The sequence below is a fragment of the Oncorhynchus kisutch genome, unplaced genomic scaffold, assembly GCF_002021735.2.
Source record: "Oncorhynchus kisutch isolate 150728-3 unplaced genomic scaffold, Okis_V2 scaffold1718, whole genome shotgun sequence".
NCBI classification, from domain to species: Eukaryota; Metazoa; Chordata; class Actinopteri; order Salmoniformes; family Salmonidae; genus Oncorhynchus; species Oncorhynchus kisutch.
In genome coordinates this window covers 17,812-27,527 of record NW_022263663.1, presented here as the reverse complement: position 1 = coordinate 27,527, position 9,716 = coordinate 17,812, and the positions used below count along the sequence as shown (strand labels likewise).

The window sequence follows — 9,716 nt, the reverse complement described above, 5'->3', positions numbered from 1 at the left end:
CCTCCTTCCAGCCAGGACAATGGCAACAATAGACGAATCAAGATATACACAAAGCAAACGTTTGACTTCACAATTATCAGCTAGATATGGGCAACTAACATGCATTTCCCCACGATCAACTGATCCTAATGTTATTCCACAGACAGCCAGCAGGGGGAACTCCAGACTCGCAGGTTTTTCTGCTATCAAACACCCAAAACTCACTAACACAACAATACAACTATTTCCACCACTGGGCATACTGCAGTCACTACTTCAACCTTTACTGAACTACCATGAAAAATACTTTTAGACAGCTGAAGCAAGCATACTTTAAAAAAAGTATCCTTTCTTATGGACGAGGGATTTGGCAGTGCGGTCATTGAGATTTCAAACTTCTTGTTGGAGGCACAGGGGGATTAGCTCAAATGGTAGAGCGCTTGCTTAGCATGCGAGAGGTAGCGGGATCGATGCCCGCATCCTCCAATTACTTTGTTTGGTTCAATCAGCACACATTGTTGTTGTACCTCTGGACTAACAAATTGAATCAAGTGTGCTTGTCTGGCTCTAAAATGTAAATGTGAATTGCTGCGGCTACCCGAGGACGATAGCTGGGAACAACTAGTGTCAGGTAGAGCTTGGTGACGAGTTGAAATATTAATTCAAAATAGACCTACCAGTAGACAACGCTATCGTGGCTGTTAATAATATATTAGGCTAAGTACTGTTTTATACTCTGTACTTTCAATTGTTTTGAGTTTCTGACATTTTTCTCATGCAGTGTTTTAATGGGATTATTTAGGGACAGTTCAAAAATTACTGGGTGAGTGGGGGCTTGTAGCTCTCAAACTCTAGGGGTGTTTTTCCAAACATACTACCATGCTCCACACTCATGCTCCGATTGTATTCTCCACTCCGTTCTCTTGAGTACGTTTTTGTGTGGACGCGAGTGAGGAGAATGCATAAAGCAATACATTTAAGAAGCACTCGCACTCCCCCTACTGTATTACCTCACGCTTCACCACCCCATTCACTGAACCTCCTTCCAGCCAGGACAATGGCAACAATAGACGAATCAAGATATACACAAAGCAAACGTTTGACTTCACAATTATCAGCTAGATATGGGCAACTAACATGCATTTCTCCACGATCAACTGATCCTAATGTTATTCCACAGACAGCCAGCAGGGGGAACTCCAGACTCGCAGGTTTTTCTGCTATCAAACACCCAAAACTCATTAACACAACAATACAACTATTTCCACCACTGGGCTTACTCCAGTCACTACTTCAACCTTTACTGAACTACCATGAAAAATACTTTTAGACAGCTGAAGCAAGCATACTTTAAAAAAAGTATCCTTTCTTATGGACGAGGGATTTGGCAGTGCGGTCATTGAGATTTCAAACTTCTTGTTGGAGGCACAGGGGGATTAGCTCAAATGTTAGAGCGCTCGCTTAGCATGCGAGAGGTAGCGGGATCGATGCCCGCATCCTCCAAATATTTAGTTTGGTTCAATAAGCACACATTGTTGTTGTAGCTCTGGACTGATTTAACTAATCGATGGATTAGTTAACAAATTGATTCAAGTGTGCTTGTCTGGCTCAAAAATGTGAATGTGTGTTGCTGGGGCAACCTGAGGACTGCAGTTGGGAAACACCAGTGGAAGGTAGAGTGTGGTGGCGAGTTGAAATATTGATTCAAAATAGACCTACCAGTAGACGACGCTATCGTGGCTGTTAATAATATATTAGGCTAAGTACTGTTTTATACTCTATTCTTTCAATTGTTTTGAGTTTATGACATTTTTCTCATGCAGTGTTTTAATGGGATTATTTAGGGACAGTTCAAAAATTACTGGGTGAGTGGGGGCTTGTAGCTCTCAAACTCTAGGGGTGTTTTTCCAAACATACTACCATGCTCCACACTCATGCTCCGATTGTATTCTCCACTCCGTTCTCTTGAGTATGTTTTTGTGTGGACGCGAGTGAGGAGAATGCATAAAGCAATACATTTAAGAAGCACTCGCACTCCCCCTACTGTATTACCTCACGCTTCACCACCCCATTCACTGAACCTCCTTCCAGCCAGGACAATGGCAACAATAGACGAATCAAGATATACACAAAGCAAACGTTTGACTTCACAATTATCAGCTAGATATGGGCAACTAACATGCATTTCCCCACGATCAACTGATCCTAATGTTATTCCACAGACAGCCAGCAGGGGGAACTCCAGACTCGCAGGTTTTTCTGCTATCAAACACCCAAAACTCACTAACACAACAATACAACTATTTCCACCACTGGGCTTACTGCAGTCACTACTTCAACCTTTACTGAACTACCATGAAAAATACTTTTAGACAGCTGAAGCAAGCATACTTTTAAAAAAAGTATCGTTTCTTATGGACGAGGGATTTGGCAGTGCGGTCATTGAGATTTCAAACTTCTTGTTGGAGGCACAGGGGGATTAGCTCAAATGGTAGAGCGCTCGCTTAGCATGCGAGAGGTAGCGGGATCGATGCCCGCATCCTCCATTTACTTTGTTTGGTTCAATCAGCACACATTGTTGTTGTAGCTCTGGACTAACAAATTGAATCAAGTGTGCTTGTCTGGCTCTAAAATGTAAATGTGAATTGCTGCGGCTACCCGAGGACGATAGCTGGGAACAACTAGTGTCAGGTAGAGCTTGGTGACGAGTTGAAATATTAATTCAAAATAGACCTACCAGTAGACAACGCTATCGTGGCTGTTAATAATATATTAGGCTAAGTACTGTTTTATACTCTGTTCTTTCAATTGTTTTGAGTTTATGACATTTTTCTCATGCAGTGTTTTAATGGGATTATTTAGGGACAGTTCAAAAATTACTGGGTGAGTGGGGGCTTGTAGCTTTCAAACTCTAGGGGTGTTTTTCCAAACATACTACCATGCTCCACACTCATGCTCCGATTGTATTCTCCACTCCGTTCTCTTGAGTATGTTTTTGTGTGGACGCGAGTGAGGAGAATGCATAAAGCAATACATTTAAGAAGCACTCGCACTCCCCCTACTGTATTACCTCACGCTTCACCACCCCATTCACTGAACCTCCTTCCAGCCAGGACAATGGCAACAATAGACGAATCAAGATATACACAAAGCAAACGTTTGACTTCACAATTATCAGCTAGATATGGGCAACTAACATGCATTTCTCCACGATCAACTGATCCTAATGTTATTCCACAGACAGCCAGCAGGGGGAACTCCAGACTCGCAGGTTTTTCTGCTATCAAACACCCAAAACTCATTAACACAACAATACAACTATTTCCACCACTGGGCTTACTCCAGTCACTACTTCAACCTTTACTGAACTACCATGAAAAATACTTTTAGACAGCTGAAGCAAGCATACTTTTAAAAAAGTATCCTTTCTTATGGACGAGGGATTTGGCAGTGCGGTCATTGAATTTCAAACTTCTTGTTGGAGGCACAGGGGGATTAGCTCAAATGTTAGAGCGCTCGCTTAGCATGCGAGAGGTAGCTGGATCGATGCCCGCATCCTCCAAAAATTTAGTTTGGTTCAATAAGCACACATTGTTGTTGTAGCTCTGGACTGATTTAACTAATCGATGGATAAGTTAACAAATTGATTCAAGTGTGCTTGTCTGGCTCAAAAATGTGAATGTGTGTTGCTGGGGCAACCTGAGGACTGCAGTTGGGAAACACCAGTGGAAGGTAGAGTGTGGTGGCGAGTTGAAATATTGATTCAAAATAGACCTACCAGTAGACGACGCTATCGTGGCTGTTAATAATATATTAGGCTAAGTACTGTTTTATACTCTATTCTTTCAATTGTTTTGAGTTTATGACATTTTTCTCATGCAGTGTTTTAATGGGATTATTTAGGGACAGTTCAAAAATTACTGGGTGAGTGGGGGCTTGTAGCTCTCAAACTCTAGGGGTGTTTTTCCAAACATACTACCATGCTCCACACTCATGCTCCGATTGTATTCTCCACTCCGTTCTCTTGAGTATGTTTTTGTGTGGACGCGAGTGAGGAGAATGCATAAAGCAATACATTTAAGAAGCACTCGCACTCCCCCTACTGTATTACCTCACGCTTCACCACCCCATTCACTGAACCTCCTTCCAGCCAGGACAATGGCAACAATAGACGAATCAAGATATACACAAAGCAAACGTTTGACTTCACAATTATCAGCTAGATATGGGCAACTAACATGCATTTCCCCACGATCAACTGATCCTAATGTTATTCCACAGACAGCCAGCAGGGGGAACTCCAGACTCGCAGGTTTTTCTGCTATCAAACACCCAAAACTCACTAACACAACAATACAACTATTTCCACCACTGGGCATACTGCAGTCACTACTTCAACCTTTACTGAACTACCATGAAAAATACTTTTAGACAGCTGAAGCAAGCATACTTTAAAAAAAGTATCCTTTCTTATGGACGAGGGATTTGGCAGTGCGGTCATTGAGATTTCAAACTTCTTGTTGGAGGCACAGGGGGATTAGCTCAAATGGTAGAGCGCTTGCTTAGCATGCGAGAGGTAGCGGGATCGATGCCCGCATCCTCCAATTACTTTGTTTGGTTCAATCAGCACACATTGTTGTTGTACCTCTGGACTAACAAATTGAATCAAGTGTGCTTGTCTGGCTCTAAAATGTAAATGTGAATTGCTGCGGCTACCCGAGGACGATAGCTGGGAACAACTAGTGTCAGGTAGAGCTTGGTGACGAGTTGAAATATTAATTCAAAATAGACCTACCAGTAGACAACGCTATCGTGGCTGTTAATAATATATTAGGCTAAGTACTGTTTTATACTCTGTACTTTCAATTGTTTTGAGTTTCTGACATTTTTCTCATGCAGTGTTTTAATGGGATTATTTAGGGACAGTTCAAAAATTACTGGGTGAGTGGGGGCTTGTAGCTCTCAAACTCTAGGGGTGTTTTTCCAAACATACTACCATGCTCCACACTCATGCTCCGATTGTATTCTCCACTCCGTTCTCTTGAGTATGTTTTTGTGTGGACGCGAGTGAGGAGAATGCATAAAGCAATACATTTAAGAAGCACTCGCACTCCCCCTACTGTATTACCTCACGCTTCACCACCCCATTCACTGAACCTCCTTCCAGCCAGGACAATGGCAACAATAGACGAATCAAGATATACACAAAGCAAACGTTTGACTTCACAATTATCAGCTAGATATGGGCAACTAACATGCATTTCTCCACGATCAACTGATCCTAATGTTATTCCACAGACAGCCAGCAGGGGGAACTCCAGACTCGCAGGTTTTTCTGCTATCAAACACCCAAAACTCATTAACACAACAATACAACTATTTCCACCACTGGGCTTACTCCAGTCACTACTTCAACCTTTACTGAACTACCATGAAAAATACTTTTAGACAGCTGAAGCAAGCATACTTTAAAAAAAGTATCCTTTCTTATGGACGAGGGATTTGGCAGTGCGGTCATTGAGATTTCAAACTTCTTGTTGGAGGCACAGGGGGATTAGCTCAAATGTTAGAGCGCTCGCTTAGCATGCGAGAGGTAGCGGGATCGATGCCCGCATCCTCCAAATATTTAGTTTGGTTCAATAAGCACACATTGTTGTTGTAGCTCTGGACTGATTTAACTAATCGATGGATTAGTTAACAAATTGATTCAAGTGTGCTTGTCTGGCTCAAAAATGTGAATGTGTGTTGCTGGGGCAACCTGAGGACTGCAGTTGGGAAACACCAGTGGAAGGTAGAGTGTGGTGGCGAGTTGAAATATTGATTCAAAATAGACCTACCAGTAGACGACGCTATCGTGGCTGTTAATAATATATTAGGCTAAGTACTGTTTTATACTCTATTCTTTCAATTGTTTTGAGTTTATGACATTTTTCTCATGCAGTGTTTTAATGGGATTATTTAGGGACAGTTCAAAAATTACTGGGTGAGTGGGGGCTTGTAGCTCTCAAACTCTAGGGGTGTTTTTCCAAACATACTACCATGCTCCACACTCATGCTCCGATTGTATTCTCCACTCCGTTCTCTTGAGTATGTTTTTGTGTGGACGCGAGTGAGGAGAATGCATAAAGCAATACATTTAAGAAGCACTCGCACTCCCCCTACTGTATTACCTCACGCTTCACCACCCCATTCACTGAACCTCCTTCCAGCCAGGACAATGGCAACAATAGACGAATCAAGATATACACAAAGCAAACGTTTGACTTCACAATTATCAGCTAGATATGGGCAACTAACATGCATTTCCCCACGATCAACTGATCCTAATGTTATTCCACAGACAGCCAGCAGGGGGAACTCCAGACTCGCAGGTTTTTCTGCTATCAAACACCCAAAACTCACTAACACAACAATACAACTATTTCCACCACTGGGCTTACTGCAGTCACTACTTCAACCTTTACTGAACTACCATGAAAAATACTTTTAGACAGCTGAAGCAAGCATACTTTTAAAAAAAGTATCGTTTCTTATGGACGAGGGATTTGGCAGTGCGGTCATTGAGATTTCAAACTTCTTGTTGGAGGCACAGGGGGATTAGCTCAAATGGTAGAGCGCTCGCTTAGCATGCGAGAGGTAGCGGGATCGATGCCCGCATCCTCCATTTACTTTGTTTGGTTCAATCAGCACACATTGTTGTTGTAGCTCTGGACTAACAAATTGAATCAAGTGTGCTTGTCTGGCTCTAAAATGTAAATGTGAATTGCTGCGGCTACCCGAGGACGATAGCTGGGAACAACTAGTGTCAGGTAGAGCTTGGTGACGAGTTGAAATATTAATTCAAAATAGACCTACCAGTAGACAACGCTATCGTGGCTGTTAATAATATATTAGGCTAAGTACTGTTTTATACTCTGTTCTTTCAATTGTTTTGAGTTTATGACATTTTTCTCATGCAGTGTTTTAATGGGATTATTTAGGGACAGTTCAAAAATTACTGGGTGAGTGGGGGCTTGTAGCTTTCAAACTCTAGGGGTGTTTTTCCAAACATACTACCATGCTCCACACTCATGCTCCGATTGTATTCTCCACTCCGTTCTCTTGAGTATGTTTTTGTGTGGACGCGAGTGAGGAGAATGCATAAAGCAATACATTTAAGAAGCACTCGCACTCCCCCTACTGTATTACCTCACGCTTCACCACCCCATTCACTGAACCTCCTTCCAGCCAGGACAATGGCAACAATAGACGAATCAAGATATACACAAAGCAAACGTTTGACTTCACAATTATCAGCTAGATATGGGCAACTAACATGCATTTCTCCACGATCAACTGATCCTAATGTTATTCCACAGACAGCCAGCAGGGGGAACTCCAGACTCGCAGGTTTTTCTGCTATCAAACACCCAAAACTCATTAACACAACAATACAACTATTTCCACCACTGGGCTTACTCCAGTCACTACTTCAACCTTTACTGAACTACCATGAAAAATACTTTTAGACAGCTGAAGCAAGCATACTTTAAAAAAGTATCCTTTCTTATGGACGAGGGATTTGGCAGTGCGGTCATTGAGATTTCAAACTTCTTGTTGGAGGCACAGGGGGATTAGCTCAAATGTTAGAGCGCTCGCTTAGCATGCGAGAGGTAGCGGGATCGATGCCCGCATCCTCCAAATATTTAGTTTGGTTCAATAAGCACACATTGTTGTTGTAGCTCTGGACTGATTTAACTAATCGATGGATTAGTTAACAAATTGATTCAAGTGTGCTTGTCTGGCTCAAAAATGTGAATGTGTGTTGCTGGGGCAACCTGAGGACTGCAGTTGGGAAACACCAGTGGAAGGTAGAGTGTGGTGGCGAGTTGAAATATTGATTCAAAATAGACCTACCAGTAGACGACGCTATCGTGGCTGTTAATAATATATTAGGCTAAGTACTGTTTTATACTCTGTTCTTTCAATTGTTTTGAGTTTATGACATTTTTCTCATGCAGTGTTTTAATGGGATTATTTAGGGACAGTTCAAAAATTACTGGGTGAGTGGGGGCTTGTAGCTTTCAAACTCTAGGGGTGTTTTTCCAAACATACTACCATGCTCCACACTCATGCTCCGATTGTATTCTCCACTCCGTTCTCTTGAGTATGTTTTTGTGTGGACGCGAGTGAGGAGAATGCATAAAGCAATACATTTAAGAAGCACTCGCACTCCCCCTACTGTATTACCTCACGCTTCACCACCCCATTCACTGAACCTCCTTCCAGCCAGGACAATGGCAACAATAGACGAATCAAGATATACACAAAGCAAACGTTTGACTTCACAATTATCAGCTAGATATGGGCAACTAACATGCATTTCCCCACGATCAACTGATCCTAATGTTATTCCACAGACAGCCAGCAGGGGGAACTCCAGACTCGCAGGTTTTTCTGCTATCAAACACCCAAAACTCACTAACACAACAATACAACTATTTCCACCACTGGGCTTACTGCAGTCACTACTTCAACCTTTACTGAACTACCATGAAAAATACTTTTAGACAGCTGAAGCAAGCATACTTTAAAAAAAGTATCCTTTCTTATGGACGAGGGATTTGGCAGTGCGGTCATTGAGATTTCAAACTTCTTGTTGGAGGCACAGGGGGATTAGCTCAAATGGTAGAGCGCTCGCTTAGCATGCGAGAGGTAGCGGGATCGATGCCCGCATCCTCCAATTACTTTGTTGGTTCAATCAGCACACATTGTTGTTGTAGCTCTGGACTAACAAATTGAATCAAGTGTGCTTGTCTGGCTCTAAATGTAAATGTGAATTGCTGCGGCTACCCGAGGACGATAGCTGGGAACAACTAGTGTCAGGTAGAGCTTGGTGACGAGTTGAAATATTAATTCAAAATAGACCTACCAGTAGACAACGCTATCGTGGCTGTTAATAATATATTAGGCTAAGTACTGTTTTATACTCTGTACTTTCAATTGTTTTGAGTTTCTGACATTTTTCTCATGCAGTGTTTTAATGGGATTATTTAGGGACAGTTCAAAAATTACTGGGTGAGTGGGGGCTTGTAGCTCTCAAACTCTAGGGGTGTTTTTCCAAACATACTACCATGCTCCACACTCATGCTCCGATTGTATTCTCCACTCCGTTCTCTTGAGTATGTTTTTGTGTGGACGCGAGTGAGGAGAATGCATAAAGCAATACATTTAAGAAGCACTCGCACTCCCCCTACTGTATTACCTCACGCTTCACCACCCCATTCACTGAACCTCCTTCCAGCCAGGACAATGGCAACAATAGACGAATCAAGATATACACAAAGCAAACGTTTGACTTCACAATTATCAGCTAGATATGGGCAACTAACATGCATTTCCCCACGATCAACTGATCCTAATGTTATTCCACAGACAGCCAGCAGGGGGAACTCCAGACTCGCAGGTTTTTCTGCTATCAAACACCCAAAACTCACTAACACAACAATACAACTATTTCCACCACTGGGCATACTCCAGTCACTACTTCAACCTTTACTGAACTACCATGAAAAATACTTTTAGACAGCTGAAGCAAGCATACTTTTAAAAAAGTATCCTTTCTTATGGACGAGGGATTTGGCAGTGCGGTCATTGAGATTTCATATTTCTTGTTGGAGGCACAGGGGGATTAGCTCAAATGGTAGAGCGCTCGCTTAGCATGCGAGAGGTAGCGGGATCGATGCCCGCATCCTCCA

The 9,716-nt window shown here is 42.4% G+C and overlaps 9 non-coding genes across 9 annotated transcripts; all 9 read left to right on the top strand.

Annotated features, from left to right (window-relative positions):
• The first annotated feature begins 392 nt into the window (after nt 1-392).
• trnaa-agc (transfer RNA alanine (anticodon AGC)) lies at nt 393-465 on the top strand. The gene has a single exon. It is a non-coding gene; the product is annotated as a tRNA-Ala (tRNA).
• A 944-nt stretch (nt 466-1,409) lies between these two features.
• Nucleotides 1,410-1,482, top strand: trnaa-agc (transfer RNA alanine (anticodon AGC)). Its single transcript has one exon. It is a non-coding gene; the product is annotated as a tRNA-Ala (tRNA).
• A 970-nt stretch (nt 1,483-2,452) lies between these two features.
• On the top strand, nt 2,453-2,525 carry trnaa-agc (transfer RNA alanine (anticodon AGC)). Its single transcript has one exon. It is a non-coding gene; the product is annotated as a tRNA-Ala (tRNA).
• Nucleotides 2,526-4,510: 1,985 nt separating this feature from the next.
• trnaa-agc (transfer RNA alanine (anticodon AGC)) lies at nt 4,511-4,583 on the top strand. Its single transcript has one exon. It is a non-coding gene; the product is annotated as a tRNA-Ala (tRNA).
• A 944-nt stretch (nt 4,584-5,527) lies between these two features.
• trnaa-agc (transfer RNA alanine (anticodon AGC)) lies at nt 5,528-5,600 on the top strand. Its single transcript has one exon. It is a non-coding gene; the product is annotated as a tRNA-Ala (tRNA).
• A 970-nt stretch (nt 5,601-6,570) lies between these two features.
• Nucleotides 6,571-6,643, top strand: trnaa-agc (transfer RNA alanine (anticodon AGC)). Its single transcript has one exon. It is a non-coding gene; the product is annotated as a tRNA-Ala (tRNA).
• A 943-nt stretch (nt 6,644-7,586) lies between these two features.
• Nucleotides 7,587-7,659, top strand: trnaa-agc (transfer RNA alanine (anticodon AGC)). The gene has a single exon. It is a non-coding gene; the product is annotated as a tRNA-Ala (tRNA).
• A 969-nt stretch (nt 7,660-8,628) lies between these two features.
• trnaa-agc (transfer RNA alanine (anticodon AGC)) lies at nt 8,629-8,701 on the top strand. The gene has a single exon. It is a non-coding gene; the product is annotated as a tRNA-Ala (tRNA).
• Nucleotides 8,702-9,643: 942 nt separating this feature from the next.
• On the top strand, nt 9,644-9,716 carry trnaa-agc (transfer RNA alanine (anticodon AGC)). The gene has a single exon. It is a non-coding gene; the product is annotated as a tRNA-Ala (tRNA).